Genomic DNA, 8025 nt, shown 5'->3' with positions numbered 1-8025 from the left:
AGGAAATTACAATCAAAGAAGGTAAAAGGAGACCTAGTGAAGAAGATGGGAATAGCAAAACTGGGAGCACCCCATGCAATTACTTGAGCAATATTTGCTTAATTGGAGCAATGGGTCCTTATGGATCTATTTCAGCTATTCAAGCCTGCTCCACGAGGTAATTGTAGCATCTTTCTTGCTGCAAAGCTAAAATAACTCTAATGCCTTAATTGAGAACATGTTCCTCAACTTAGGAACTGCTTCGCACAGCTCTGAATCTAGATTAAACTCATGAATTCTACCAGGGATCTGGAACCTGCGGACTCTATGCTTAATTTTTAATAAGACTTACAGAGCCAAGTAAGGATATTCTTAGACTTGTTCATGTTTTTATTTTGTAAGCTGGATCTGGACGAATCCCTCTACCCTCACTTTTCCTTTACTTTCCTAGAGGGCATCTAGTTTCAACCTACAATACATTAGCCACTCTTCAATTTCAGATTTGGGGAAGCTGGAGGCTACTAGATTGAATCATTACAATTAAACCTATTTATTAAAAAAATGTTGATAATACAATGTTGTAAATATGATCCACAGTTGTCAAAGACTTAGTCGAAAACTGACAAAAAAAATTTTGGTCAAACAAAAATTCTAAATGAGGGCTTGGATTAACTGGCATTGTGTTTTATCCATTTCTCTTAGCTCTTGAGAGTTGTAATATTTCTTTACCTAGGAATTATAAGTGTTGGCAGATAGACCTGTGACAAACTGGAACTGATTTTTTTTCTAATACACATTTTCTTGTGATTGCAAAAGCAAAATATTCATTTGTCTATTCATTCAACAAACATTTATTGAGTACCTACTGGGTTCCAGTCATTGTGCTAGTGGAGGATGCTATGATGAACAACAGACATGTCCCTACTCTTGTGGAGCTTGGAATTAGTTATATTTGAACTGAAATCACAAGGAGAGGAGGAAGTAACTGGGAAATGGGAATGAATATTCGGAGGAGACAAGAACATTTCAGGGAAAGTAAACAATATAAACAAAAGTCCTATGGCCCTTCTTCAAGAAAGCAATTGATTAGATGCAGTAATCTCTACTCTTATTCAAAATACAAAGGAAATATATATATTTATTGTTCCATTTAAAGACACAGTGGAACTCAAAAGAAATGGACATCTTCATCTGCCAAAAATGAAAAGGGAACACATAAGCCTGAAGATGTTCAGTTTTTAAAACCACACAGTCCTTGGCATTGTATTTTATTCATTTCTGTTTTATTATTCATTGTGTTTTATTCATTGGGAGAAACTGGGCCAAATATACACCTTAAGGGCTGGCATGTTCATACCTTTGTGAGAAAGGAATTTAAGCCTCAGGCCCCATATATGACAAGACGTAGGAGTGGACATTTTTCAGACATACAAAAATTGTGCTGAGAAAACTCATAAGCATTACCTGAAAATTTTCAGCACACCCAGCATTGCAGGGAAAAGTGACTTTCTCAGATTCTCAGAAACAGATTTCAACAGCCACTCCCACACACACCGGGAGGTTTGACTCTTGAGACCGTACCATGCACCAGGACAGAGCCAACCACCTTTCCGTTCCATGCAGTACGGGAATTTGTAGCTGAGAACCTTGCATCAAAGTTGGCTTGAAAGCGGTGAACTCAGAGGACATTGGCAAGGGCAGTGGTAAGCCTTGCTCAAGAGGCCTCTACGGCCAGGGGCGTGGATTGGACTCCCTCTAAAGATGACTCTTCTGAAGGGAAAGTCCAAAGACCTCAAAACTAGGAGAATTTATGCTTAATAAGAAGTATTGTTAAATTGATTTTCAAATGAGTATTTTAACTGTACAAAGAGAGAAAGGGAAATGTAAATCTAACTCTTAAAAAGGTATAGAATGAATAAGAACAGATTGACTTGAAAATGAACCAACTAGAAACTTCTAAAAGTGAAAGATATAGTGGTCAAAATAGAAAGACTCAATATTAATATTAATAAGCAAAATAATAGATAAGACTCGGGTGAAGAAATAATTCACTGGACTATGGATCTAAGGAAATCACCCAGAACACAGCATAGATATAAAAAGGGATAGAAAATATGAAACTGAAGTTGGGACTATGGCATCTGAATGAAAAGCTCTATCATATGTTTAATAAATCTCTAGAATAAAAGATTAAGGAGACTAGTGAAGAGGCATCTTTGAAGTGGTCAATCTTCCAGATATGAAGAAAGTCATGAGATGTCAGATGAAAATACACAAAACTGAACTAAATAAATAAAAATAAAGGCCAAACCATCAAGAATAAGCAAAATCTTGGAACTACCAGAATAAGCAAAATCTTGGAACTACCAGAGAAAACAATCACAGCAACCATATGTACCAGAGATAATGGCTGAATATCTTTAAAATGATGATGGAAAATAGCCTAGAATTCTATATCCAGTTAAGCTATACTCCAAAAAATTTGGAGGAAATAAAAGCATTTTCAGACAAAGAAAGACAAGGACATAACTTGCCAGAGACCCTCACTGAAGAAACCTACTGAGGGATACACTTCAACAAAAAGGAACCGAGTAGGCTACAGAAGATGAACTGAAAAATTGATTTAAAAGAAAAAGGAAAGAAGGAAGGGAGGGAGGGAGGGAGGGAGGAAGAAATTTGTTATAAATTGTCCTGGAAATATAATTTAAAACAATATCTTCTCTCATCTCAACCCAGAAATCCACTCCACAAAGAAAGAAGAAAATGAAAAAAACTTTTACTGTTGAATGAGTACTAAACAAGGATGTAATGCTGATTACAGGCAATTTGCTAGAGATTGCAAAGAGATGAAAATCTTACTTTTTTATATAGCTAAGTAGATACAATTCATTATGGTCCTGTTTTCAAGATGAAATTGCAAAGTTTATTTTGTCTTTTTTACTGAAAATAAGGTTTGTCATTTGCAGTCAGGGGGCAGCTGAAGTTAGGCCCATCTGCTCTCAGATTGCAGGCATCTGTGTTCAAGAAGCATTCTAAGGTCTTTCTGGTAACGCTAAAATCATATTTTGAAATGATTACTCTCTCCTCTTGCTTAAAAAGACATTCAAGTTTAAATAGTCAAATACGTATGTTCAACTTGAATGTTCAAAGCATTCCAGGTTAGTAGTCAGGAGATTATTGTCCTTGTCATGACTGTGCCACTAAGGAGCTGTGAGAATTCAAGCAAGTTCTTCCCTCCCTCTGGTCTGAATGCAAAATAAGGGAGCGAGGCGAAATGAGTCCCCAGATCCTTAGCTCTTTGTCTGTATGTCTCTATTTAGGACACAGTTCAATTTGGCTGTGTGTGACGGGCTCCTGTTCCCGTTCTGGAAGAGCTTTAGAATAGTTCTGTCCTGGAGAACAGAGCTCCTTTCAGTCCAAATGCAAATAATAAACATTAAAGTGAGAAGAAATGAGCAGCTGTCTTCTATTCACACCACTGGGCTATGACAAAGCTCCAAGAAGGCAAGGTCATGGACTCTAGCTTGATTCCAAAATCAAGGTTTGCCCAGAGAAAAATCATTAGCACTTTAAGCCTGAAAAGTTACCATCGCAAAACAACCATTGTATTTGCTCACAATTCTGTGAGCCTACATTGGGCCTATATTTAGCTAGAAGGTTCATCTGCTGGTCTCAGTCACTCAAACAGCTGCAGTCATCTGAAAGCTCCCCTGAGCTGGATAGTCTGAAAGTTGATATTGTCTGCCAGGTGGTTCATTCTAACAAGCTAATCCAATCTTCGGCCTTTGACAGCAGTATTCCTAGAGGGTGAGGGCACAGGCTCCTCATCTGGAAGTTCAGATATTGCACATCATTGCCCTGCATTCTGTCAGGCAAGCTGCAGTCATCTTTGTTCAAAATAAACAACCACAACTCATCCAAGCAGCATCCCTAGCCCAGCATGAAGCAGGCACCCAGTACACATTTGATTAGAGGCTCTATGTCCTTAGCTACAAAGGACCTTAGTTGGGTCCTTCCTTCTCCTAGGAGAAACTAACAGTGACAGAGATTAGATGTCATACTGGTGGCGAATCCATTGAGTCACTACTACTGAGTACAAGGTTCTGATACACATCACTGAGGAGTGTTTTTCTTTTTCCTTTGGTTTGCAGTGGGATTGTCATTTCTCTTTGCAGATATAAAACATACAAACATGGAGTGTTGACCTCATAACAACACCTTTATAATTATAGTCACAACTCTGAAAGAGAAAAAACACAGGTGAGGTCTGACTGTCATAGATTCACCCATGGCAAATGAGATACAGATTCTCTGTTTGCTCTGCTGCTCCCTTACCCTCATAAGTAAAAAAAAAACCTGCCCAATCAATGTGATCAAACTCAACAAATATGTATTTAATGAGTGTTTAGTGCCAGGAACACAGTCCCTGGAAATAAAGATGGCATGCAAACAGGGTGTGCACATCCTCCCCCGTGCCTGACCCCACCCAGCCCAGGTGTCATTAGATCTGGAGGTACAGAATGTTTCTTCCTATTCTTATGATGGCAGCCTCAAGAATTCCATCCACTGGGATGGGCTGCCCCAACTACCCCACCTTTCAGATGAAAAGTTATGAGTAAGACTTAAGCAGCTCCTTGCTTTGGGGGATTGTGGTATGTTTGCACTTGCATATTCTCTTCCTTCTAAATGAAATGCCTTTCTCCTCTTTTCTGCTCAGCCCAGCATTTCCTCCTCTGAAGCCATACCCTTCCCCAGCCAGCTGGTTAGTCATCCATTTTTCAGACTCTTCATTACCCTGAGCCTAGCACACTGATACACCCATCACAACTACTGGACCACTGGCTTATGTGTCCATCTCTCCCAGGACTTTGAGGTTCCTAAGAATAGATGGTTTCTTATCTCTATGGCTCTAAGCAAAATAACTCAATGAACATTTGATAAGTGTTATCAGAAACAAGTGAAAGAAGGAACAAATGAGCATTAGACAATTAGATAAACAAGTCAAAGAGCATTAGACAATGTGCACTAACATTGTGAAGCCCACAGTGCAAGTTGACCTCTAACTCTCATCTCAAAACAATAGAACCCATCCGCCCTGTTTCCGCCTCCTTCACTTCCTCTTCCCCTAACAGACCTGAACCAAATTCAAAAATCTATGATCAATTTTTTTATGTTACCCTCAATGGATTCTAAAAAATTCTACGAAAAGAAAGATCCTTCTTCTTGACTTTGACTTTTTTTTTTTAAACAAGGGATTACATTTCATGTTTAAATGCCTGACCTGCCTCTTCATAGGCCACTCAGCAATTTTGACAATAGCTGATGGGTTTACTTCAGTCAAAATGGGGCATAATTAATTGCACTAGAACCCAGCAGGCATTTCTGGTGAGGTAAGTTTTAATCAGACACAATTACCTAGGGAGGATTGTGCTTAGCAAACCTTTGAAATGTCTTAACTCATGGTTCTATCACCTATTTCTGCTCAAGGAAAGGCAAATGGACAACTCATGTCAGTCTCTTGAGGCAGCAGCCACAAGCCACCAAACCTAGGCAACCAGCCCTTGGTTCAGCCACAGCCTTACCTGTGAATGTGTGTCGGCAGAGCTGGGGTAATAATGTAATCCATTCAAAACAACCAAAAATGTAGTAAGTCCCCAATGATATGATTTTGTTTAAAGTAATGACATAGTAACATTAGGAGATGTCTTTGATGATCTAACAAAGAAAGCCCCTGAACTTCTTGAGGGCAGACCTTACCACACCCTTCTTTATGTCTTTGCAAATACCATTCATATCAAATACCACTGGCACACACACAGTAAATTAAATACCTAATTAGTGCTTATAGTTGAGATAGGAGTATATGAGTCAGAAATTATTTGGGACCTAAGTCCAATAGATGCAGTTAATTAAATCATAAAACTTAGACCAAAATCGGTTGAGTGTTGTAAGATCTCACATTAATGAGTACATGCAAGAATGAAAAGCAATGAAGAAGACAGAAGAAAACATGGCACCAAATGAAAAGAAACAGCAAAATTTCGAAGGAGTCTCCTCAAAGGCAATCTTTCTGTTTTTCTGCTGAGCACTCCAGTTCTTTCATTCAGCTTGATCTTTCCTAGCTCGATAATAATAAACATGCCAGGAATTAGTTAGAATGATGGTTTCCAAACCACACTTACTATCTGAAGTACCTAGGGTGTTTTTAAAATATACATATTCTCATTCTTATTTCAGACCCCCTGAATGAGAATCTCCTGGGAAGGGCCCAGGAGTCTGTATTTTTCAGTCTCCCCAGATAATGCTTATGAGGCCATTCCTAGCAGTCATTGCTTTAGATCCATGATAAAGGAAAAAAAAAAAGACAAACGTAAAGGTGTACTGGTGTACACGTAAAGGGCTGATGTGTGTTGTCCCAAATTCCATATGTTGAAGTTCTAACCCCAGCACCTCAGAATGTGACTATATTTGGAGACAGTCTGTAAAGAGATAATTAATTTACAATCAGGTCACTAGGGTAAGCCCTCATCCAACATGACTGGTGTCCTTGAAAGAAGAGGAGATGAGGACACAGAGAAGTAAGGACCACGTAAATACACACGGAGAACACAGCCACCTGCAAGCCAAGGAGAAAGGCCTCAGAAGAAACCAAATGTGTGCTTTCTAGCCTCCAGACTGTGAGAAAATAAATTTCTGTTGGTTAAGCAACCCAGACGATGGTGCTTCATCACAGCAGCACTAGCAGCTAATACGTGTACCTTCCACTGTTCATTTGTCAACTGACAAATCTGAATGGCAAGAAGACATTGTAAAGGGTATCTTGTGGAATGAAGAGACATTGTATTGTATTTCAAAGGAAAAAATAGCCCCACTAAAATGACTAATTAATTGATAGGTTTCAGTTTTACTCAACTCCAATAGGGAGAGAAGTTGCTAAGGGAGAAGGGAAAGAGAAGAGGACAGAAAAGAGTAAACAAGAAAGGGAATCATGAAGAGCTGGTAGAACAGGAGGAAGGAGTGACATTCATGGAAGTGAAACTGTAACCCTTAAGGAATGAGCTGTAAGACAACGGCATTATCGGGAACAGCCTCCCCGGAGGGAAACAGTAAATATGCACGCCCACAACCACCTTGAAAGGTCCTTGTTTTCTCTCTGAGTCTTTCCTGGCCCAAGGAAAAAATTAATAATTTCTTTCTTCCATGTAATCAACAGCCATTTATAGTTACTAACTGCATATTAGACACTCAGATACCGTCTGACCATGCAAAGATGATTAACACAGGAGCTGTGCATCTAAGAGTGCCACTCTAGGAAAAAAGAGCTCTAGGTCTTCTTCAAGGCCCAATCCCCAAAAGACATGCTTAAACCTCCTTGAAGAGATCTTAGGTTCTTTGGTTCTTCACCTTTGTTGAGCTCCCAAGTTCCTAGGCTGGGAGTCCACATCTGATTTGTGTCCCGAGGCACCCAGGCAGCAGGTGGGTTTCCTCCCCCTTTGAGCTGTGATCAAAAAGTGCACTTCACCAACAGCCCACCTCTAGCACAAGGCCAGGCATATACTAGGTGCTCAATAAATATTTACTGAATTAAGGAAGCCTCCTAGTGGGTCTGGTACACCTCACCCCTCCCCTGTGCCCTAGACCCTTTCTGGAAGCAGCTTTGCCTTACTAGTCTTCTAGAAGAGGCCACATAAGGTAGTATTGGGGAAATATAATTGAAACAAATTCTCCTCCCAACCTAGAAATCCCCCCTACAAAGGTAAAAGAACGAAAACCATTTTATTATTGGACAAGCATGAAACTGAGTGTGATGTTCACCACAGGCAATTCTCAAAAGAGATTGTGAAGACAAAATATTTCATATAGCTAAGTGGGCACAATCCATTTTATTCATGTTTTCAAGATAAAACTGCTAATTCTATCATATCTTTAGGACTGGAGGTGGGGTTTGCATTTGGAGTCAGCAGACTTCCAACCTCCAGAACTGTGAGAAATAAGTTTCTGTTGTTTATATGCCACCCAGTTTATGGCATTCTGTTACAGCAGCCC

This window comes from Manis javanica, chromosome 13 (assembly GCF_040802235.1).
Source record: "Manis javanica isolate MJ-LG chromosome 13, MJ_LKY, whole genome shotgun sequence".
Classification (NCBI taxonomy): Eukaryota; Metazoa; Chordata; class Mammalia; order Pholidota; family Manidae; genus Manis; species Manis javanica.
This window is presented reverse-complemented; position numbering follows the sequence as displayed.